The sequence below is a fragment of the Notamacropus eugenii genome, chromosome 2 (assembly GCF_028372415.1).
Source record: "Notamacropus eugenii isolate mMacEug1 chromosome 2, mMacEug1.pri_v2, whole genome shotgun sequence".
Lineage (NCBI taxonomy): Eukaryota > Metazoa > Chordata > Mammalia > Diprotodontia > Macropodidae > Notamacropus > Notamacropus eugenii.
This window is the reverse complement of record NC_092873.1, coordinates 296609596-296635542: the sequence shown is the minus strand read 5'-3', so window position 1 is coordinate 296635542 and position 25947 is coordinate 296609596. Positions and strand designations below refer to the sequence as shown.

At 39.9% G+C, this 25947-nt stretch overlaps 1 long non-coding RNA gene across 2 annotated transcripts in view; it reads left to right on the top strand.

Moving 5' to 3' along the window:
- LOC140527505 (uncharacterized) overlaps window positions 1-17552 on the top strand; it is a 96666-nt gene extending 79114 nt beyond the window's left edge. For both annotated transcript variants that reach the window (XR_011974820.1, XR_011974821.1), the window contains 2 exons: window positions 9649-9781; window positions 17028-17552. This is a non-coding gene — a long non-coding RNA (uncharacterized lncRNA). The remainder of the gene's footprint in view (window positions 1-9648; window positions 9782-17027) is intronic.
- Window positions 17553-25947: the final 8395 nt, after the last annotated feature.

The window sequence follows — 25947 nt, the reverse complement described above, 5'->3', positions numbered from 1 at the left end:
TTGCATTGGGACCTGTACTCATAGTTGTTCAGTCATTTCAGTTGTGTTCAAATCTTCATGACCCCATTTGGTGTTTTCTTGGCAAACATATTTGAGTAGTTGGCCTTTTCCTTCTCCAACTCATTCTACGGATGAGAAACTGAAGCAAATAGGGTTAAGTGACTTGCCCAGGGGTCACACAGTCAGTAAGTATCTAAGGACATATTTGAACTCAGCACTCTATCCACTGTGCCACCTAGCTACCTGCTGTACTCATGGACTACTCATTAATCATTTTAACTGTTCTTATCTATATATTTTTCTTCCTTTTGGTGAAGAAACTTTCTCAAACAACTTGCACTCAAGAACTGTTCATTAATCATTCTAACTGTTCTTATCTGTATGTCTTTCTTTCTCCTAGTAAAGAAACTATTCCAATCATCTTGTATCAAAAACATTGGTAAAAATGTTAAACAGTAACAGAATCCCATGGCATACCATTACATGTGTCTATTTAGGGCAGAGTTTCTTAACTCAATCCATACTACTTACTGGTAAAACATGTAAAATTTTCTCCACTTTCTGCAGTTTCAGTGTCATAGCTCTGGGAGAGGACTGAGAGTCAATAAGAATGAAGAACTAGGGATAAAATGGGGAAGAAAGATGAGGAGAAGTAGAAATCAATGATTTTTAAGTTTATAGATAAAAAAAATAAGAATCTTTTATAGTAAAATCATGATGGCCAATAACATTTTGCCATGGATGGATGGGTGATTGAGTAGAAGAATTGCTCTAGGATGATAAGGATCCATCAATCAGCATCGTCTTGGCTCTGTTGTTTAATTTTTCCAGCCCAGATAGACATATTTATTATCAAGTTCACATTTGTCTCCTCTTCTATATGTATGTCATGAGAGACTTTTTAAAAGCCCAGTTGAAATCAAAATACATCATATCTTGATCATTCTCCTGACCTACATGTCTAGTAACCTTTTAAAGGAAATGGGTTTAGTTTTGCTTAGCATTCTTAGTATGCCTTTTGCTTGGTTCTAGTGACCACCTTTTTTCTTTTCTAAGTCCTCAGAATTCATCTAATAACTTTTCACACACATAGTACATATATATATATGCATACATATATACATATATGTATATAAATACATGCATACACATATATGTATGTATGTATATATATGTGTGTATGTATGTATGTATGTATGTATGTGTGTATGTATGTGTGTATGTATATTTGGTGAGGCAATCAACTTAAGTGACTTGCCCAGGGTCAGACAACTAGAGAATTTTGCAAACTTACTGACATCATACCTTTTCTTCCTTTTAAAAAAAGTGGAAACCTTAGTCCCCTTTTGGCACCTTTACCATTCTTTGTAATTTCTAAAATCCCGTCTTCAGGGTTTTTCATTAATCCATAATGCAATTCTTACCAGGTTAGAGATTTGAACCCATTTAAAGCATTTAGATGACACCTTATTATTGTAGCACTTCCTCTCGAGGCCAGCCTCCTCCAATTCACATTCATACTCCTTGGCTGGGCCTCCAAGAAGGAAGCTACTACCCCAGGATTCAAGAGAACTCTGTGGAAGAACACTACTAAAGCTATAGTTCATGAGCCTCCACCAGCATGCTTACCTTTAATAGTTGTCCCATAGACACATTTAACTCAAAGCAAAGTCATATACTGCATGGCACAGAAAATTAATTAATAAGTTAAAAAGTTGCTATAGTTTCAGAAATATGACATGGCATCAGTGGAAGGACTAAGAACACACATAAAGCACCCTGGTAGTAAGACCCATATGTAGGAAATAAATGTGATTTAAGATGACTCATATGCCCAGGACTGCAAGGTCCAAATACCCTTTCTTTTCTTGTGAATCCTTTAAGCAATTGCCCCTGAGAAGGTCACTGATTTGGACTCCCTGGGTCTGCTATCTATAACTCGATTACTGATTGCCGGTGCAGTAGCTGTCTCTACACCTCCATAACTAGCTCTCTTCTTTGCTCAAGATATCACCCTTCTCAGAACTTTCTGCACTGATGTCTTTTTTACTCCTTACTATGAAGTCTCCTACTGGGCAAATAATCCCACTACAAATGTTTATGGTCAGTGCAGGAATAAGGAAGAAGAATTCCCTCCCTCTCCTACTTCCCTCTGGTAGATGTACAAGGAAGAACATAAAGAGCAATACCATTTCAAGAGCTAGGTTCCTGCTCCATAGGTAGCTCTCTTCTATGCTGCCAGGGGTCATACTCCAGAAAGTTCTACTTCATTACCTGATTCCATATCTGACAAGCTATCATTTAAAAGGCTACCATGGACAAAGTTGATCTTCAATTAATCAGTAGTAAGCTGCCCTCTAATTCCATCAGGGAAAATATTTTCACACTTTGTAAAGAGGTAGTAGGGTGTATAGGGCAGTGTTTTGTGAAGTTTGGATTCAGTGAAAGGGCCACACTTGAGGACCTAGAGGGCCATATGTGACCTTGAGTATGCAGGTTCCCCACCCCTGGTATAGCATCTCTGGTATGAGGGCTTGCTGAGCCCTTTGCAGGGCTGCTTATCCACCTTTGATGTTCACCTTTCACCCTACTCTCACCTGTGACTCCAAGAAGCTCTAGCATATGTAGTAGCTAAAACCATCTCAGCAGAGGAGCTAAACCAGGTTGAGGGTAACTGACAGTCTTCAAGCCCAACGATGAGGTCAAGGGATGTCTACCCCAACCATATGAAGATTTCCCCAGGCAGAATGGGTGGGTGAGAACAATTTGTTCTAATGGCCATGAAGATGGTTGAAGCAGGTATCTTGGAGCACTTGTTTGTTTGTGTTGCCAAAGAAGACCATGCCATCAGAGAAATGATGACATCACTTGCGCCTGACTTTGTTTTGAGTGAGGGAGGGCTGTGCAGGTCACCAGTCTCACTTCTCCTCCATGGAGCACTTAGAGTTTGGTCAGATATCAAAGACACTAAGGTCATCCACTGCATCCTGGGCTATTGCCAGTCATCCTGACTTTTGTCTTGCCCTGGTCTTTGATGATTTGAAAGCGAGTGTGAGATTGATAAATCTGTGCAACTCTGCCTTACTTAAATCCAGCTTATCTATGAGTCAAGACATCATCTGTGATGTCATTGGTCATCTTGGAAAAAGAACAGAAGCAAGGTGTGGAAAATCTTCACACTTCCTTGAACACATTTGCACCCAGTTGTCTCTGTTATCTACCCTTTCTTTATTTCATCAACTGCACTGGGGTTGGGATGGAAGAGAGAGATCAATTAATCTGTAATATCCTTACCAAATAGACTGTCTTTTTGTGGAACTTAGGTCCTGGTTTAAAATGATTACCTCCTCTGAAACTAAGATGACCAGGCAGAAGTTGCAAAGAGAGAGATTTAGTCGATACATGGAAAAATTTCCTGGTGATGAAAGCTATGCAAAAGTGGAATGACCTGCACTTGGAGGTAGTACTTAGAGAGTTTAAGATCCCTTCACTGAAGGTCTTTAACCAAACACTGGATGTGGAAAGAGTAATATCTGTCTTATGTAAGCTGGACTGCTTTATCTTTAAGGCAGGAGGGAGGCCATACTTAAGGGAACTAGTTTAAGGGAACTAGTCCTTTGAGCTATTGACATTGCTTCCTTATCTTCTGAAGCACAAAAAGCCTAGTCTGTGGGGTATTTGTATGTTAGATGAAATTCCAACTGCTACAGATTTCAGAAAAACCTGGAAAGACTTACATGAACTGATGCTGAGTGAAGTGAGCAGAACCATGAGAACCCTGTACGCAGTAACAGCAGCAATGAGCAGTGATCAACTATAATAGATTTAGCTCTTCTCAGCAATACAATGATCCAACACAGTTCCAAAAGATTAATGATGGAAAATACTATCCATACCCAGACAGAGAACCATGGAGTCTGAATAAAGATCAAAGAATACTATTTTCACTTTTTTGTTGTTTTTTTCTTTCTCATGGCTTTTCCCTTTTGTTATGATTCTTCTTTCAAAATATGACTAAGGTAGAAATATTTTTAACATGATTATACATGTATATACTCTATTAGATTGCTTGCTGTCTTGAGGAGGGGGAGGGAAGGCAGGGAGAAAAATTTGGAATGCAAAATCTTATAAAAATGAATGTTGAAAACTATCTTTACATGTAATAGGACAAAAATAAAATACTATTAAGTGCAAAATAAAAAGTAAAAAGAATTCCACCTGCCTTGTGGTACCTCTTTCTGACCTAACATTGCATGATGAATGCAGAGGTAAAGAGGGAAAGCATTCATTGGAATGAATAATTATTAGTTCTATCCTTTTGAATCTCTAATTTGAAATAAATTTATTTTATTGAGTTTTATGATTGATGAATTTTTTACATTTTACTCCTCAGCCTGAATTACTGTATTGTTCCAAGTTAGGCCTGGCCCAGAACAGTTGTGAGGGTTTTGTAGCAAAGGAATTGGTTGGACTAGACAGATACCAAGGTCCCTTTTGAAATTCTGTGTTTCTGTGATGCAGTTAGACTAAATGAGCTCTGAGATCCCAGAGGAGCACTGATCATTCAGTCTTCAGCCTCTTCATGATGGGAGTTCCAAACTGAAGTCCTTTCTGCAAACCACATTTGATTGCAAAGTGTGCTCCCAGCCGTGCCAAATTTCTGTCTGTGCTAAACGCTTAGGGATTTGAAATTTTTCAAGTACAGTGTGGGTGAAATGAGAGAGGAAAGTCAAGTGCCTAATCAAATCAACAAATATTTATTGAGCACTTTAAAAACTCTGGATTGGCTAGAATGTTGGCCCAAACTAATAAGATTCAATTTTTAAAAGGATAAATGTTAAACTCCTACCCTTAGGTTGGAAATAATTAACTGAAATAAAACAGGATGGGGTGACCTGTCTTAACAATAATTCGTATTAGAAAAAAAGAAAGGGCTTTCAATGACTAAAAGCATGATATTATTATGATGGTGATATTATAATCACAGTAGTACAATTATTTTTGTTTCTGAACTCTTTCCCTCTCACGAGCCTGGTCTTACCCACTGAGAAAGCATGAAAATAATAAAACCCATTCCAAATATGTAATGTCCAAAAAAAAAAATGTCTCAATCTGTACTCTGAGTCCATCAGCTTCCTATCAGGAGATGAGTAGCATGAGTCCTCTGGAATTGTGGATTGTCATTGTGTCTATTGAGTTCCTAAGTCTTTCAGAGCTGTTATCTTTACAATCTTGTTGTTGTATAAATTTTCTCCTGGTTCTGCTCACTTCACTTTGCATCAGTACATAGAAGTCTGTCAAGGTTTCTCTGAAACCAATCCGTTCATCATTTCTTACAACACAAGATAATTCCATTACATCCAAATACCATAATGTGTTCAACCATTCCCCGGTTGATGAGCACTCCCTTGGTTTCCAATTCCTTGTTGCCATAAAAAAAGGTTGTAAAAAATATTTTTGTGTAGATGGGTTCTTTTCCTCTTTCCTCGAACTCGTTGGGGTATGGACCTAGTAGAATTATTATTGAGTTAAAGGGTATACACAGTTTAATAGCTTTTTGGGCACAGTTCCAAATTGCTTCCCAGAATGATAGCCCTTCTTTTCAAAAATCTTTCAATGTGTTTGGGATCCTCTAACTTGTCAAAATAGCCATGTGATCCCCTCCTCCCAGAAGTTCATAAAGTCATTTCCCTTAGGATTGAAACAGTGAATCTGTCACAAGCATTGGTCTGCTCTTCCCAGAATCTTTGGGTTCATCGTGGCAAAAGCAAATTGAAGACCAGCCATAAGTTCACAAGACAACTCACTTTGTGAATGAAGTCAAAGTGTATACTTTGCATGATGTCAGGAGTAGGTTTATAATTTCCATAGCTTTAAGGGGGTTATTTTTGCAAAAGTGCTGAGATGTGGTTTTTGAGGTCCTAACTCATACTGAGAAAGTTGGTTGTATGTTTTGTTTTCCTCTGCTGGTTAGTTTAAAAACACCCAGATGCGGGGCCATATGTTACCCTTACAAATTGGAGCTTAAGCTTTAGGTCTTTGTAGCAGACCCGCCAGAGGTAGAATCTTCACCTTCTGCTGGGGCAGAGGTAATAAATGCACTCAGAAGGGATTCCCCAAAGGCCCAGCCAGCCACCACTGACTTGGTGGCTTTTGCACTTTTACAAGGGAAAGGAGGGGGCAACAGCAGCTTGAGTCATACCTGAGAAATTCTTGTGAGTAGCCTAGCATCATGAAAACTAGTAGAGAAAAAAAATGTCTCTCACATCAGTAGAGTATTGTAGACTCTTTGAAGACAGAGACTTGTTTCATTAATCTTTATCTTTGTATGTTGTTGTTGTTTTGAGTTGTGTTTGACTCTTTGTGACCCATTTGAAATTTTCTTGGCAAAGATAGTTTGCCATTTTCTTCTCCAGCTCCTTTGACAGATGAGGAAACTGAGGCAAATAGGGTTAAGTGACTTGCCCAGGATCACACAGCTAATAAGTGTCTGAGGCCAGAATTGAACTCAGGTCTTCCTGACTCCAAGCCCTGCACCCTATCCACTCCACCTATCTATCCACTCCAGATAGCTTCCCCTATCTTTGTATACCCAACATCTAACATAGCTACCCAGAACAGTGTCTTATATATAACCATTTTAGAAATGTTTGTTGGACTGGGTTAGAATGACCTATAGATTGTCAATCTTTCATGTTCACTTCATACTGCCCTCATCCAAAGATCTGCCTGGAAATCCCAGCTTCCTTTGCCAGATAAACACATATTTCCAAGTCAGTTTTTAGGGTTTGAGATGGAGGAGATGACGTAGGTGATGGAGAGAGCACATATAAGCTTCTGGCTCTGCTGGCAGAGTTCATGAGCATTTTAAAGACTTGTCCTCCATGGCATCTCCACCAACAAATTTAGAGCCAAAGACAGAGGCACAAGATTGCCGGATTTGGCATCAGAGGATTCATACCTCATTCCCTGGGTGATCTTTCGCAAATCACAACTTCTCTGGTCCTCAGTTTTCTCATCTATAAGATGGGAGACTCTACAGTTTGCTTGGCTCTAGATCAATAACCCATAATCTTAATAGTAAAAATGGCACAAAAGTACAGAATCAGAGGGCTGGAGTTTGGACCCTGGCTCCCCATACTGATGACATGATCTTGACAAGATGTTTTATTTCTCTGAGCCTCAACTTTCTCATTTGTAAAATGGGAATAATAATACTTATATTGTCTACCTCACAGGACTACTCTGAGGCCAAATCCAATCCAACAAGTATTTATCAAGGGATTATTAAATTTAAAGCACAACACTAGGTGTAAGAAATACAAGAGAAAATGAAAAATATGTCCAACTCTCAAAGGGCTTACTGTGCAAGTAAAGATCTTGATGGGCACATAAACAGAAAACTTTGTGATAATTTGGAGAGAAGGAAGTCTAATAGTAAGGGCAAGATGAAAGGTTTCTGGTTAGAGATGGCCTCCCAGGTGAGCTGTGAGATTCACAGAAGGTAGGTATTCTAAGATGAAAAGTACATATCAAATGAGATCACTTTAGAACTCCAAAGATCTGTATAAATACCTTTGTTGTTGCTTTTATTACTCAAACACATTTTCGATGGCTAAAATTCATGATGTTACTTTTTAAAAAGTGTATCTCAAGTATTTGAGGATGACACTTTTTTTTTTTTTTTAACATTCTGTCTTTGAGATGTCTCCTTGGTACCTTCTAATGGGATAGAACAAGGTAGAGGTGGAGGAGGGCAGAAACAATGGTCAGGGCTGGGAATGAGTGAGAAATTACATAAACTGTTAGAAAGGAAAATTCTTATGCAAGCCATCTTGGCTTCCTTTGTTATTTTTTCTTTCTCTTCCCTCCTTAAATAATGCCTCACTATGCACATCCAAATAGGTTCCGAGACTTGAAGTTTCAATTTCAAGAAAATTCTCCTCATTTCATTTCTCCCTTTCTCTCCATTTCTAAAGGCAGTTGTCATGTGATGACGGCACCCATGCTACTAAATAAAATCTAGGGTAGATGGCTAATAATTATAAATGCCTAATATTTAATTAGCTCCTTAAAATGAACAAAACCATTTACACACGTTATCTCACTGGTTACTCAAAACAACCCTGTAACATAGGTGCCACAGGTTTAATCACCGGGTGGCATTGATGGGTACTTGTTGAGAGTTCCAAGCTTATTCAGCCAGCTTGTAGATATTCTGCTGGGATGGAACCACTGGGTAAGTGTTGTTCTCTATGGTTACCAGAGAGTCTGAGACCTTTTATCCATTAGCTCTATCTCTCACTATGGGGTTGGCCCTCTTTGAAAAATGAACAATAACAGCAATATCACTGGATAAACCCACTTTCTTCTGGATGCACTGTATTTTTATAAGGAATAGACACATGACCTTTACATTCATGCATACATGGATCAATAGATAGATGGATACAGAGAGACAGAGAGAGAGACAGGAAGAGAGAGAGAGAGAGAGAGAGAGAGAGAGAGAGAGAGAGAGAGAGAGAGAAGAGTTAGATACATAGATTCAAAAGCAGAAATATTGTATGTAGGAGAGAACTGAAAATATTCACTTAAAAGGATCTCAGTGATGATTAAGTCTGATTTACACCTGACCAAGAATTCTGTAGATAACATAGGCCAAAAAAGGTTATACAAGCTTTGCTTGAAGCCCTCTGGTTGGGGGAATCCATTCCCAAGGCTTCCCATTACCCTTCAGAATAATTCTAATTGGTGATAAGTTCTTCCCAATTCAGAGACTACATTTCTCTCTCTTTAACTCCCACCCTCTGTTCCTAGTTCTACCCTCTGGGACCAAGTAAAATAAGTTGAATTCGTTCCCACATAATAACCTTTCACATGCTTGAAGACAGTTAGAATATTCCCCTTGAGTCTTTGCTCATCTGGAATAGGTATTGGAATGCTTATTTTACTCACTAATGGATCGAATGGAAAATGTAATTATTTGCAATAGTTTTATAGGCTAAGATTTGCAAGATTAGCATAAAACTATTTACACTCTTCTAGGCATTATACAACTGTCACAATGAGAACAGTGGCACCTTGGGTTATGACTATGTTTGCCAGCCATCTAGGCTTACCTTAGGAGTAGATATCTAAGATTGGTAATACACCATTATCTTAGCCCTCAGAACAGTTGTCTGGGTATTAGTGAGTTCATGGATTCTCTCTACTGACAATGAATAGTAGGATCGATGATTGGGTAAGTAGGGTGATCCTTGCACTTAGCACCTCCCTCAGAGATGGTGGACAAAACCCTGCTCAACAGTACTCTGCTTGGTCTTCCTGTTCTAAGCCATGAAGTAGTGACCACTAGTTCTTGAAATCAAAGTACCTCTGTCTTCTCTGGTCCCTAAGAGTGTTATGTCCTTTAGGAGGAACAAATGGCTAAGTACCATCAGTGCTTCCCTAACCTGGTGGTCATGTAACTTTCTTGTAGCTGACCACAATAAAGCCTTGTGCAAAGCATCTCAGAGGCAGTCAGGGACCTTGAAGACAATTTGTGAGCTGTGAATCTTGGGATCTTCAGATATCTAGAAAAACAATGTATCCTCCAGATAGATATAATCTAGTCCATTAATGTTATATCATATCTGCATTCTTCTCCAGGGTCCCCTCCTGACTCTCTGGACTTTCTCCACCTTGCCACAGAAGTTCCTCACTCTGGATGTACACTCTACCCCTGGGGCCTCTTTGTTTGACCAGTTCCTCCCAGATACTCCATTTTAAGGAGGACATACAGGTCAGCCACATCTTTCTTTTTTTGTTAATAATTCATTTGTTTCATTTTCAACAATTATTTCTATAAGTTTAAATTTTTCTCCCCCTCCCTCCCCCCTTCCCTCCCCAAGACAACATGCAATCTTAGATGGGTTTTACCCATACATTCTTATTAAACACATTTTCACATTAGTCATGTTGCACAGAAGAATTAAAACAAATGGGAGAAACCATGAGAAAAACCCAAACAAAAGAAAACATAACAAAATAGAAAATAGTCTGCTTCATTCTGATTTCTGATTTTATAGTTCTTTCTCTTTTATAATTCTTTCTACCTGTCTGCACTCTACTCCAGACTCTTTAGACTTTCCCTGCTGGGTGCCAGTACAGTCACCGTCTCTTCTTCCTCTGCTCCTTTATCCCTTCTCCTTTCAGCTTCCTTTCATGTATTATCTTCCCCCATTGGACTGTAGGTTCCTTGAAGACAGAGACTCATTTTTTTTTTTGCTTAGATTTGTATTCCTAGCACTTAGCACAGGAGTGGCACAAGGTAGTAAATGTTTAATAAATGTTTTTTGACTTGACATGAATATTGGTAGAAAGAACTGGTGGTTTTTAGCCAGGAGAAAAGATTTTGGAGAAGGGAGCATGTCATGGAAGCTGTCTTCATGTATTGGAAGGACTGCCATTCTAGACAGAGTATTACGCTTGCTTTGTTTGTGCCTAAAGGGCCTAACTAGGAACACTGGGTGAAAACTGAAGAACAGATTTCTTCTAGATATCCAGAAAAATTTCCTAACAATTAAAACTCTCCAGAAGTGGAATGGGTGGCTTAAGGACGTGAGTATACTTGAAGTCTTTAAGTAAAGATAGGATGAACACTTGTTGAGGATGTTGTAGAACATGTCTTTGTCAGGTTTGAGCTGAAGCAGATGATTCTTGAGGTGTCTTCCACCCAACAGCAATGAGAGATACACCACCTACATCCCAAAGGTCTACAGTTTCATACCCAAGATAATGTTTTGTAATTTAAGTAAATAGTTATTTGGAATAGGTGGTACAGCTCATAGAGCACTAGACTTGGAGTCAGAAAGTCCTAGGTTCAAAATCTGCTTCAGGCACTTAGTAGATGAGTGATTCTAGGCAAGTCACTTCACTTCCCTCTACCTCAGTTTCCCAAACTGGGATAAAATGGGGATAATAATAGTATCTACCTCGTGTTTGTTGTGAGTATCAAATGAGATAATATATGGAAAATGCCTGGAAAAATTTAAAGCACCATAACCATGCTAGTGGTATATGGGGTGCTCAGGGAGGACTGTCACCTCTGGCATAAGGACTTGCCAGGCCCTTTTCAGGGTTTCTCATCCACCTTTGATGTCCACTTTTCACCCAACTCTCACCCATGGCTCCAAGAAGTTGTAGCATGCTCTGTGGCCACACTCCTGTAAAACTTTGGTAATAGGCTAACCCCAGTTGATGGTAGTCATCAGGCCTCAAACTCATTGGTGAATTAGGGGCTGATTACCCCAAGCAAGTGAAGACTTCCCTAGGCAGAATAGGTGGATGAGAACAATTTGTTCCAACAGCCATAAAGACTTTGAAATTCTTCCCTTCCTAAATAGAAGCTCTCCCTTTAGGAAAAAAAAAGCAGCTCTGTGGAGGATCCCTTAGAACTTGGTCCAATATGGAAGATACCAAGATCATCCACTGCATCCCAGCCATCACCAGGCTTCTTGGCTTATCTCTTGACTTTGATGGCTCAGAGAGAAAGAAGGAGGCTGATGACTTTGCACAACTCTACCTCACTTAAACCCAATTCGCCCATGAGTCAAGACATCACCCTGTGATGTCACTGGTCCTCTTTGAAAAGCACAAACAACAACAACAACGTGCTAAGGATAATGATGATGATATGGTGATGATGATGATGATGGTGATAGTGATGATGGTGGTGGTGGTGAAAATGATATTCAGGTCTGAGAGCCACATTTTTACAAAGGACGCATATGAAGATCAACTGAGAGAAGTGAGAAGGTGATGATTTGAGGGGAAGGTGGTAGCTATATTGGGTTAAGTATTTGTAGAGATGTCCTACAGTAAAAGAATTAGACTTGGTCTGTTTGGCCTCAGATAGTAGAACTAGGGACAATGGGAGACAGTTTCAGAGACAATATTAGGCCCAAGGTAAGGAAACCTTCCTACAATTAGAGTTATCCAATAGCACAGTCAGTTTCCCCTCACATGGAGTTTTACTGTGGTGTAGATTCTTGTTTGTATTTGGATTCTTCTGTGTTAATAATTCAGCTCTCATTGTTAAATTAAATATAACTTGAGGGACATGGGCATATCAGAGATTGTATTAGTATACCCCACAACTCCTCTTTTCCTTCTCATTCTCTGTACCCGATGCACTATCAGGCTCTTTGTTACTCTAGTATGTATCTTGGAGATACCAATGTACTATTTGGAAGGATCATTTGATATTCTTCAATCTTGTACATGACAATTTCACCTCCTTTTCTGGTCAGTTACATATTTAACTCTATCTTTGGTACCTCTTCTTTTTTAAGATTTGGATTTTATTTTCATTTGTTAACAAATTCTAGAAATGTGAACATTTCAATATACAAAAACTAGAAAAAAGAGGATTGTATGTGAAACTGTGAATATTAGATACAATTTGGTTTTTAAAGTACATATTAGGTGGAGCCAAGATGGTGGAGTAGAAAGACACACATACGCTACCTCCGAACCCACAGGCCATAAAATATCTGTAAAAAAGAACTCCCAACAAATTCTGGAGCAGCAGAAGCCACAGAACAACAGAGCAGATGAGGTTTCTGTTCCAGAGAGCCCAGAAAACCTCTCGCAAAAGGTCCGTCGTGCTGCGGACCCCGGAGCTGAGCCCAGCCTTGCCTTGGCTGCATGGCACTGAGAGGAACAGATCCGAGCAGGCTTCAGGGACGGAATCTCCAGTGGCCATGCGGGTCCCTCCACCCACAGGTGACAAGGGTTGGTGAGAGGGTCTCTTTGGCGGGTCAAGAGGGGAGTGGGGTACCCCCATAACTCAGGCCCCCTCGGGAGGCAGCAGTGGAGGCAGCAGCACACAAGGGCTCCCCAAGCAGGCAGGAGCCCAGATCCATTGTTGAAAGTCTCTGCATAAACCCCCTGAGGGAACTGAGCCCGTGAGGTGGCCCTGCCCCCACCTGAGCTCCTGAACTTAATCTCACACTGAATAGCAGCCCTGCCCCCGCCAAAGCCCTGAGGCTGGGAAGCACCATTTGAATCTCAGACCCCAAGCACTGGCTGGGAGGATCTGGAGGCCAAGTGGGTGTGAAAAGAATATTCAGAAGTCAAGTCACTGGCTGGGAAAATGCCCAGAAAAGGGAAAAGAAATAAGACTATAAAAGGTTACTTTCTTGAGGAACAGGCATTTCCTCCCTTCCTTTCTGATGAGGAAGAACAATGCTTACCATCAGGCAAAGACACAGAAGTCAAGGCTTCTGTGTCCCAGACCACCCAATGGGCTCAGGCCATGGAAGAGCTCAAAAAGGATTTTGAAAATCAAGTTAGAGAGGTGGAGGAAAAACTGGGAAGAGAAATGAGAGACATGTAAGCAAAACATGAAAAACAAATAAACACCCTGCTAAAGGAGACCCAAAAAAATGCTGAAGAAAATAAAACCTTGAAAAATAGGCTAACTCAATTGGCAAAAGAGGTTCAAAAAGCCAATGAGGAGAAGAATGCTTTCAAAAGCAGAATTAGCCAAATGGAAAAGGAGGTTCAAAAGTTCACTGAAGAAAATAGTTCTTTCAAAATTAGAATGGAACAGATGGAGGCTAATGACTTTATGAGAAACCAAGAAATCACAAAACAAAACCAAAAGAATGAAAAAATGGAAGATAATGTGAAATATCTCACTGGGAAAACAACTGACCTGGAAAATAGATCCAGGAGAGACAATTTTAAAATTATGGGACTACCTGAAAGCCATGATCAAAAAAAAGAGCCTAGACATCATCTTTCATGAAATTATCAAGGAAAACTGCCCTGAGATTCTAGAACCAGAGGGCAAAATAAATATTCAGGGAATCCACAGATCACCGTCTGAAAGAGATCCAAAAAGAGAAACTCCTAGGAACATTGTGGCCAAATTCCAGAGTTCCCAGGTCAAGGAGAAAATATTGCAAGCATCTAGAAAGAAACAATTCAAGTATTGTGGATATACAATCAGGATAACACAAGATCTAGCAGCTTCCACATTAAGGGATCGAAGGGCATGGAATAGGATATTCCAGAAGTCAAAGGAACTAGGACTAAAACCAAGAATCACCTACCCAGCAAAACTGAGTATAATACTTCAGGGGAAAAAATGGTCTTTCAATGAAATCGAGGACTTTCAAGCATTCTTGATGAAAAGACCAGAGCTGAAAAGAAAATTTGACTTTCAAACACAAGAATGAAGGGAAGCATGAAAACAGCAAAGAGAAGTCATAAGGGACTTATAAAAGTTGAACTGTTTACATTCCTACATGGAAAGACAATATTTGTAACTCTTGAAACTATTCAGTATCTGGGTACTGGGTGGGATTACACACACACACACACACATGTACATGCACAAGCACACACACACAGAGACAGAGTGCACAGAGAGAATTAAAGAGGATGGGATCATATCTTTAAAAAATGAAATCAAGCAGTGAGAGAGAAATATATTGGGAGGAGAAAGGGAAAAATGGAATAGGGCAAATTATCTCTCATAAAAGAAGCAAGCAAAAGACTTATTAGTGGAGGGATAAAGAGGGGAGGTGAGAGAAAAATATGAAGTTTACTCTCATCACATTCCACTAAAGGAAGGAATAAAATGCACACTCATTTTGGTATGAAAACCTATCTTACAATACAGGAAAGTGGGGGATAAGGGGATAAGCAGGGTGGGGGGGATGATGGGGAGGAGGGAGCAATTTGAGGTTGACACTCATGGGGAGCGACAGGATCAAAAGAGAATAGAAGTAATGGGGGACAGGATAGGATGGAGGGAAATACAGTCAGTCTTATACAACACAACTATTATGGAAGTCATTTGCAAAACTACACAGATATGGCCTATATTGAATTGCTTGCCTTCCAAAGGGAAGGGGTGGGGAGAGAGGGAGGAAAAGAAGTTGGAACTCAAAGTTTTAGGAACAACTATCGAGTACTGTTCTTGCCACTAGGAAATAAGAAATACAGGTAAAGGGGTATAGAAAGTTATTTGGCCCTACAGGACAAAAGAGAAGATGGAGACAAGGGCAGAGAGGGATGACAGAAGAGAGAGCAGAATGGTGATAGGGGCAATTAGAATGCTTGGTGTTTGGGGGTGGGGGGAGGGGACAAAAGGGGAGAAAATGTGGAACCCAAAATTTTGTGAAAATGAATGTTAAAAGTTAAATAAATTAATTAATTTTAAAAAAGTACATATTAAATTTAAAACAGTAATTCCCAAACTGCCCTGCTTGTCTGATTCTCTCCCAAGCTTTCTTCTGTATATTTTTAAATATTTCTTTGATGCTCTTTTCTTTCTTTCCTTGTTTCCTTTTTTCTATCACTATTTACCAACTGTCTATCAGTGTCTACCAACAACCCTCCCAACTTTTAAATACTTCCCTTCCTGAATAGAAGCTCTCCTTTTAGGTAAATATATAAATTCAAGCCAAAACAAACCCACAGATTGCCTTTTCTAAAATATAGATCTTTTTGCACCTCTGGTCTATCACCTCTCTCTCAAGAAGTGGTGAAGCATGCTTTGTCTTCTGAAGAAGAACCAGTCTTCTGAAGATATGATTGGTCGTCGTTTTGATCAGAATTCTTAACCCTTTTAAAGTTGCTTTCTACTACAATGTTAGAGTCATTGTAGAAATTGTTCTCTTTTTTTTCCCTGCAAACTTCACTTTGCATCAGTTCATAAAAGCTGAATTGATAGTTCAGTGAAATAGGGGCAGACATTCCTGGTTTTTTGAGTGTTCATCAGGAAAGACCATGGTTGGCAGTGGGGTATGGGGCAACAATCACATTTTAGTAACCACAGTGGGTACAAGGGTGAATAGCACAGAAAATATGGAAACAAGTGATGGAAGACTATGCAGGGCAATGGGATGGTAAAGAGAGACAGGCGGTGTGAGGAAGAGGAATGGAGAGGGGATGTGTCACATAACCACAGGTTACAGTTGGGAGCCTCAAGCATCATAAACTCAAAGGAAATGGAAGGGGGTGACAGGAGTTTGGAGGTTCATTTTTATAGGATTTTTTAGGGACACAAACCAACTCCTGCCTGTGCCACATTGGTATTAGTTCATTCACACATAGGTACCATCTCAAACATCTCAGTTGTCAGCACCATTTTGATGTTCTGCTGGTCTTGAATTGCGTAAAACCTGGATTTTGTCTGGAATTTACATATCTCAGGGCAGAAACCATGATAAGCCACACCTAAATGGCTTCACCTGATTCAGCACATATTACCAGGATGTGAATTTGGCTAATATATTATACAATTTGTAAATTATACTCCTTTCATGTAGGGATGGTTTATGACTTCCAGGTTTCCTTTTGCAATTCTATTTCCTGCTATTGCCCCTTTATACTGGCTGCTTACAAATGTACTATACTGACTAAATGTGGGAGGGTAGTCAGAGAGACCAGAACAAGATAAAATTTTAACACACAAGTTACCTTAGGTTGCTCTGAAACCATTCTTTTCTTTGTTTCTTGTGGCTTATCCTATATCGTAATTTGTTGAGCCATTTCATGTAATTGGCACCCATTTTACTTCTGGCAGTAATCTACGGAGCCCTCATTCTACTAGATTGGGGCCTATGGGTGCTACCCCATGGAACATATATAGGGATGAATCTATGCCCTGCACCACTTTCAAAGATATATGTGCTTTGGCTCAGCGCTGAAGGACTTGTGCTTTGGGGTGATGCAGCAACATTTAGTGGTCTCTTGGTTGCCTAAACTGGGAGACAGGGAGAGAAAATAGGTTGTGACAAAGAGGATTGGCCCCTGATTCAGGGGGAACTCTCCATTTAGTAGAATTGGAGTCTCTTTGAGCTCTTTATCAGACTTCTGGGTAATGAGAGGATCTCTGTTCCTTCCTTCCCAGGAGTTGTGGGAACTGCCTACATGTATCAGTGAGAGGATGTGCTTTTCTAAGTGAGCCTGATACAGTATCTCAACATTCTAACTGCTCTTCTGTGATGTGTTTCTTTCTTTGATCACAGGTGACTGAACAGTGGTGGTAAAATCATTGTTTCTAGCCTGGTTTCTAGTGGTAACCTTGCTGGTTCAAGAGGTTCAAAGTTGGTGGATCCAGGTGCTTTCCAGAAGGTGGTGTTTTCTTCAGTTATATTCTTTATAAAGAAGATAACCTCCGCCAGAAAGTTTGGTTGTATATGCCTGACCAGCTGTAAGATATGAAGTATTATTGACTTGTTTGAACAGTATTGGTCCAAGGTGAAAATGAAGTGCCTATATAGTAGTACCATGTAGTGATTCATGTTTTAATATATAGGGCAGCTAGGTGGCACAGTGGATAGAGCACCAGACCTAAAGTCAGGAAGACCTGAGTTCAAATCTGGCCTCAGGCACTTACTAGTTGTGGGACCCTGGACAAGTCACTTAACCCTGTTTACCTCAGTTTCTTCATCTAGAAAATGAGCTGGAAAAGGAAATGGCAAACCACTCCAGTATCTTTGCCAAGAAAATCCCAAACGGGATCACAAAGAATCAGAACTGATTGAAAAACAAACAACAGGAAGAGTATATTGGAAGTGATGGTATCATCTTTTAAATATTTGTCAATCAATTCACATTTATGTGTGTATTGACTAGGGATCCTTGCTTTGATGACAATAGGGGAGGAACTCTCTACCACTGGGATATAGGCATTAAACCCCTAAATCCTGTTCCTAGCCCTGGTCAATGGCTCATGAATCTAAAAGGCACTGCTGCAGAGAAATTCCCTGTTGCTGAAGCATAGTGCTCAGGTCCTAACCCTTGCTCTCTATAGCGAAGGCAGGAAATCTTGCAGAAGAGACAAGGCTATCAAGAGTTCTGGTCCCAGTGATTCATGGATCTAAGAGGGAAGAAATTATATACTACTGAAGGACAAGGATTTGCATTCTCTAGAGAAAACAGAAGGTAGCAGTGAGGCTTCCTTTCCCTCTTCAGCCTCAGATCTGCCAGGAAACTTAGGCTCAGTTTTAGTCAGTGACTAATGAGTTAAGTGGGATGCCAGTGGTACCAGCTCATTTTGCTACCTATCCTGTGGGTAGTCATTACAGGAAGATCTAATGGTGGCACATTGCTACCGCTACCAGAGAGGTCAGTGGTGAAAATAAGCAATGCCCAGAGGCCAACTGTGCAAGGAGTGAAACCTAGTAAGGAAGGGGAGAAAGGAGGAATATGTAGAAGAAAGCAAGGTCCCATTCAGGCAATTAGGTATTACCTATGAGGAAAAAAAAGAACTCACTCCCCATGCATCAACAGAGGGTAGGAGATACTCATGCTATCAAGAGCCTGGCAGTGATTACTACCCCACTGACTAGGGATTTGAATGAGATTTTAATAGGGTTCTTCAAGGATGTTCCCTCTGCTATTTACACAGTGATGATCCCCATCTCTAGGTGCAGAACAAACAAAAGCTCACCCAAAGTTTTGATCTCGATCATCTTGACAATAATGGCCCGATGACAAGAAACAGGATAGGAGATGGTCTGATCACCTTATACTAAGAAGCAGGGTAGGAGATGGTTGCTTATCAGAATATAGAGTCAGAGAACACCAAGACGTGAGCATGTTTGGGGAGTGGGGAGGATCAGCAAGGCAGCTAGAAAGTTTCCATAGCAAATTAAAACACGTCACAAGCCAGTTACGAGATGAACCCCAGGCCACAAAATGGAGTCTAAGAGACATCAAAGGATCACATAACAACACATATTTCCACTACAATGTGCCTTTTAAAAAAAAGTATTTCTTTTGTGGTAAAGGAAATAAAAGGCTGTCCTATGCCATAGCTGCTTTGTACATTAAATACCTTTCTAGAAGGTACACCATTAATCTCTTTTGGGGAGATCCTAGATATGTGCCTAATCTAAGTTTTAAGAGGTTTTCTCTAAGGCTCCAGAAATGAGTATGAGTCAGAAAGTTCAGGAAGAACTTGATTACCCTCTCTTTGGAGTCAGGGACCCCTAAAATTGAAGTAGGTGTACAGAGCAGAGCCCCATTAGTTAGCAAGGGTGCTCCAGGATCTCTTGATCCATCTTTATATTATAATGGAAAAAGTGCTAATATAAACATTTATGTACACATGGGTCCTTTGACTCTGTCTTTGACTACTTTAGGGTATGAGTATAGAATTAGTATCATTGTATCAGAGGGGTATGCACACAATAACTTTGGAAGTCTATCACCAAATTACTTTTCGGATGAACCAATTCATAGTTCCACCAACAGTGAATAAGTGTGTTTTCATAGCCCCTCTAATAATAGCTACTTTCCTTTCTTTTTCCTCCCAAGATTGTTTTAATGTGCATTTCTTTTAGCTGTGACTTGGAGTATTTATACCTCTTCTGGGTAAGTTGTCATTTTTAATGTGCTTAAGGCTATTGTACCCATTACCCTATTGTTAATGTGCAATTTTCCAAGATTATAGAATTCCATGATTCACAATCATAGAGCATCAACAGGCAAATATTTTAGTATTAAATATATGGGCTTTTGGGTCTGAGACACTCTTAAGATCATAGAAAACACTGTATAATTTTCCAAATGTGATTCAATCCCATTTCATCCATCTGTTTAATTCTTGATCATTGTCTATCTGAAGCACTTGACCTGGAGTTCAAATCCAGCCTCAGAGACTTACTAATTGTATGACTCTGGGCAAGTCACTTAACCCTGTTTGCCTCAGTTTTCTCATCTGTAAAATGAGCTGGAGAAGTAAATGGCAAAGCACTTCAGTATCTCTGCCAAGAAATAAGGGCACAAAGACTTGGACAAGAGTGAAAATGACTAAATAAGGAAAAAGTTGCCTACCATTTGTTTGAATGGTTTAGATAAGACAGGATTTCTTGGAGTTTACAGTCTGATGAGGGAGCATGACATACATAGGGAGTTACAATAAGTTCATTATAAGAAGCACATGTTTTATGTAACATACAAATACTGCCTAGGGGGCATCACGGCAGCAGGTTCCACCATCAACCAGTGAGTCAGTCAATTAATCCATCAACCATCACATATTAAGTGTGTACTATATATCAGGCTTGTACTAGGTACAGGGGATCCAAATAGAAAGAATGAAACAATCTTTATTCTCAAAGAATTTACAATCTAACAAGGGAGACAACAACAAAGATATAAAGTAACACTGTACTAAGTGCTTTTAAAATATCATTTCATATGATCCTCACAACAGTTCTTGGAGGTCGGTGCTACTATTGTCCCCATTTTACAGCTGAGGGAACTGAGGCAGACAGAGATTGTGACTTACCAAGGGTCATACAACTAGTAAGTAAGGCTGGATTTAAGCTCAGGTCTTCTTGACTTTAGGCCCAGTGTTCTTACCACTATGCCACCCAGCTGCCTAATAACATATGCATGTATAAATATATATAACATATAATATAAAGTGAAAAAAGGACAAATACATACAGAGTAGTTAAATACATGTAGTACTCTAAGAACAGGTAATGGAGAGCTGGCTTAATGTTAATCCACTTGGGTTGAATCTGAAATGCGGTTTTAGCATCAGTTACTCTAACTCTGATATGTTCTGTATGTGAGCTCTAGAACAAAATGTGTCAAGAACTCAGATATAGAAACTCACAGATTCACCCCACTTGCCACAATGAAGACATATGGGGAGAAAGGGAGGCCCCCAATTACAACCACTATAACTGAATGATTCTCATTCTCTCTCTCCCTCTCTCTCTCCTCCCTTCCTCTCTCTCTACATCCCTCTCTCCCCATTCTCCTTCCCTCCCTCTCTTCCCTCTCTCTCTCTGTCTGTCTCTGCCTCTCTGTCTGTCTCTGTCTCTCTGTCTTTCTCTTTCTCTGTCTCTATCTCTGTCTCTCTCTCCACACTGTTCATCAGCAGATATAGCCAACCTCATCCATAACATACTAGCTTCTTTTCCAGTATCTGACTCCCCTGAATATTCTAATGAAAATGTGAGTGTATCAGCCTTCACTCAATTTGGCCATTCATTGAAGCTCCAGCCCTATAGGATATCAAGCTGAGGAATCTATTATATGTTATACAAAATGTCTCAGGACCATGTGCATTTTTCCTACTGATAGAATGGTAATGGTATTAGCCCCCTTTTCTCTCCAAGCTCTCTATTCTTGGGCTAGAATTGATTTCTTCATCCCACTTACACCCACTCCAGCAGGTAGGAGATGAAGGGAAGAGGGAGAATAAACATTTGTACTACAATGTGCCAGGAACTGTGCCAACCACTTTTTACAAGTATTATCTCCTTTAATCCTCACAGCAATCCTGGGAGTCAGGTGTGATTATTATCCCTATTTTATAGTTGAGGAAACTGATTCAAACAGAGGTCATGTCACATGACAAGGATCATGTGTGTGTCTGAGGCTAGATTCCAACTTATTTCTTCCTGACTCCTGTCCCAGCCCTTCATTCACTGCACCATCAGCTCTGGTTCCCCAGAGAATCAGCCATGTGGCTACACCTCACTTTCAGGTTCCTTGGTATGGGGAGAGACATACATTTAAACTGTTCTGTAGCTCTGAACCCCAAATGCTGTATTTTTCATTTAGATAAATCATCCAAGGTGGCACCATTAACAATCATGAAACATGAAACAAGAACGTAAAAGCCAGCATAATCTTAGCATAACATAAACACATCATAACCTAAACCTAGGTCACACTCTTCTACCAGTGTGCACAATGTCCATGCAGAGAGTCCACAGGTACAGCATCCATGGGCATACACATATAGAAAACTAGTTGTGAGACAAATGAGCAGATGCCAAGGAGAGCTTGTGACTCAGGTCAGGAGTAGGGGGCCTTGAATGTTCTCATTTTCTTTAGGGCACAATCTATATCACACACCAGCTCCTGGTTGAAACTGCTTTTTTTTCCCCAAGTGTCATCAGTCTCCAACTAGACAAAGCCACTTATCTGCTACTCTAGGGCCAGTTTTAAGGAACAGTAACCTTAATTTTGAAGTGTCTATTCCCTTTTCTAGGCACCAAAGCCATATTTTACTCTTACACTTAAAATCAGACCCTTTAATTCTGTGATCACCAAAGGTCTTCTCATCTCTGTTCTGGTTTTGAGGGGTTTCCCCTTGTAAGCCAGAGAGAGAAATCAAGGGCAACAGAACCTCTGAGAAGTTTCCACTCTATCAAACTAGTGATGGTCCTGGCGAGTAAGAGCAGCCTTTCCCCCAACCAGCTTTTCACACAGTGGAAGATTCTATTTCCTCTAATCATCCCCTAGAATCTAGATTTTCCTCCAGTAAAATCATTTTCAACTGCAAAGCCTGTCTTTAGTCACATTGAACTCTGTGGTACTGCCTCTACAGCATTCCAAGGGCTTCTGATGTCTGTATATCACTCCTCAGCTTTTCTTCTCATTTCTCCAGTGTCTCCTTGGATTTTTCCTTCTTGGTAACATTCCTGCCTGAAATTAAGGTCACTTAATTTCTTCAGTGTCTTCTCTGATTTTTACTTCTCGGTAACATCCCTGCCTAAAATTAAGGCCTATTTGTACATAGCAGCCCATCTCAATCTGTCAGATTGTAAAAAATCGTCAATATAAAATTTCCCTGAGGTCACCTAACCAGTTGAGTATGAGAGGTGAGGGAGATGAGTCAGAGAGAACACCAAGGTTTCAAACATAAAAGGCTTCTGCATAGAGATAACCATTGACAGAGATTGTAAAGTCTTAAAAGGAAGTGTAAGTTTATGGTAAAATACAATAAGTTCATTTGTGTCCATGACGAATTTGAGATGAAAGGAGGATATCCAGGTAGAAATGTTCTTATGCAGTTGGAGACATGAGTCCAGAGCTCAAAAGAGGGTTAGGGTTGTTGAAATAACAAACAATAACAATAACTAGTATTTGTACAGTGCTTACTTACTATGTGTAAACCACTTACACGAAATACAATACTTATAAAAATACAATATACAAATAAAATGCGATAGCAAGGGTGAGGAATCTGTGGCCACATGTGACCTCAAGGCCGCAGGTTCCCCACCCTGTATGATCTTATTTGATCTTCACAACAACCCTGGGAGATAGGTGATATTATAATACCTATTTCATAGTTGGGAAAACTGAGACAAACATAGATAAAGATTTGGGAGCTTAGATATGGCCAATGGAGCCAAGGCAATAAATGAGATTGTCAAGGGAGAGAAAGCATAGAGTCTAAAGAGAGCTAAGGACAGAAGTTAGTGGAGAATACTGATTTTAGTGAATCAGGAAGGGGGGAAAGCAAACAAAGTGGGCAGAGAAAGAGCAGTTAGGGAGTTAGGAGGAAGTTCAAGATGATATGTTGTTACTGAGACTTAGGAAAGAGATTATATATAGCAAGAGGGGCTGGTCATTAGTGTCAGATACTCTAGAGATGACAAGGAGGATGAAGACAACTGGCTGTTGAATGTGACAATTTAGAATTCTCTTTGAGAGGGTCATTTTGGTAGACTCAGGTAGGAGGAGGGAGTCAGATTGCAAGAGGCTGAAGATGGAGTAATTAGAGAGTAAGCATAAATAAATAGAAGTACATATAAAATAATTCTACATGTATGTATGCATATATAATACATATATGTGTGTATATCCATATATGTATATATGTATGTGTATCTAGTGGTAGCCATCTCTAGGATGGGAGAGAGAGGAAGAAAAACAGGAAAGAAAAAAATTTACATGATTATTTTATGCTTAAAAGGAATAGCAAAGTGTACATAATAAATTTGTATAATGGAAATTTCCATAAATGGAAATGCTTGTTTTAATCCATAAAATAAATATAAAATAAATTTTAAAAATACAAACTCTTGGGGAAAAAAGACAATAAGTGGGGATTATGAATGGAGCTTTTTTCCCCTTTCAATTTGGTAGCAAAGGGGAGAGAAAGATCACATTTGGTTGGTATAGAAGGGTTAGGCAAAGACTTTTTAGGATTCAGAAGACCTGAGCATGTTTTCAGGCAGAAAGGAAAAAGCCAGCAGAGTGGGAGTAGTTAAAGAAGCCTGAATGAGGAGGTATCATGGTTGAAGCAAGATCCTAGAGCACTTATGAGGTGAATGAATGATAAAGAATTTATTCGATGTCTATTAAGTACAGAATTCTACTAGGTGCTAGAGATATAGATAGAAAAGTAAGATAGTTCCTACTCTCAAAGAAATGAGTCAAATGAAAGGCATCACGATGCAGTGAGTTTGTTGTTCAGTCATTTCAGTCATGTCTGACTCTCCATGACCTCATTTGGGGTTTTCTTGGCAGAGATACTAGAGCGATTTTCTATTCCTTCTCATTTTACAGACAAGGAAACTGAGGCAAACAGGGTGAAATGACTTGCCCAGGGTCACATTGCTAGTAAGTGTTTGAGGCTGGATTTGAACTCACCAAGATGAGTCTTTCTGACTCCGGGCATGGTACTTTACTTACTGTGCCACCAAGCTTCCCTGATGCAGTCTATAGAGTGCTGTAATTGGAGTCAGGAAGGCCTGGGTTCAAATTCTGTCTCAGATACTGATTAGTAATGTGATCATAGGCAAATCACTTTATCTCTCTAGACTGTAGTTCCTCATCTATAAAATGAAGAGTGTGGATTCCTCCAACTCTAAGTCTGTGAGCCTATGATTTTAATAGAAGAAGACAACATTTATGGGAAATTTCAGCTAGAAGTTCAAGTGGCAAGGTCCAGTGGTTCTTAGGCAGATGCTAATCCCAAACAAAGAGAGATCAAGGTCACAGGCAGAGGCATTAGCCCAATCAAAAAATAAGAATATATCTCCTTCTGTGACCAGAGAGAAGAGAAGAGTGAGACTGAGCAGCTATGAGGCTGGAGGGTGGTGGGGAATAGAGGGAGTTTCTGCCAGATGGCATCATGAAGTTGGAGGTTAAGTGATGTGCTATAGATGTGGGGTGTGGCAATGTGGTTGTGAGCTTTGGGAGATATGAAAAGGGTTAGAATGTTCTCTATGGGAAATGAGAGGAGTACAATAGATAGATCACTGAACAGCTGGTGAGGGACCATGAAGGACCATGGTGAGGTTATGCAACATCAATCTCTATTGGGTAGAACCTTATTGGATTCATGACTTTCTCCAGTGATTCTCAGCAGCTCTGGAGCAGGAAAAGAGAAATTGAATAGTATTAATTACCCAGGGATGAGGATTCACAGATCCAGAACAGTGAAAGATCAGGAGTGGAAAGGATTTCAAGGCAGTGGCTAGTAAAACATTATATTGGCAGACCAAGTTCAAGGAAAGGTAAGGAGACAAGTGAAACCAGGGTGGAAGAAAGGGACCCAAGCACGGAGAGGTTATAGGATTAAAAGTGAGGTGAGAGGAAAAGGCTGATGGTGTGTTCAAGAGGGTAAGTGAGCTAGTCTTCTAAGAGGTTGTTGTTGAATAGTTCAGTTGCTAAGTTTGGGGTCTTACAGGTGATAGAGTGAACTGAGGCAGAGAAGGTAGTCACTGGTATTGAACAGACTGATAAAACGTGTGGTTAAAGATGTTAGAGGACCACATCCCACATAGTGCCTGCTTGTCCAGCATTGAATGAAGCAAGGATGGCAAGCAAATGATAGCGTTCGTGTCAAATGCTCTAAAATATTTAAGGACAATGCACACAACATTTCAAGTTCTGTATATTAAAGTGTTTTATATTAGCACCATATGTGGTAGTTGGAGTAAAAAAAAAGTCATAGATGAATGTGGAGTGATGAGGTTGATGATAGAGAATAGGATGGAAAAGATGACTCTGAACCAAGTACTGAAGTCCTTTAAAAAGTTAGGAAAGTGACCTAGAGTCCAACTGATGACAGCCACAAGGATGAGGATGGCATGAACAGATAGCATGGACTTGGAAGGAAGAAAGAATATTTAGAGATGGTGACAGAGAAACAGTCTAAAAGTTGCAAAATAGAGA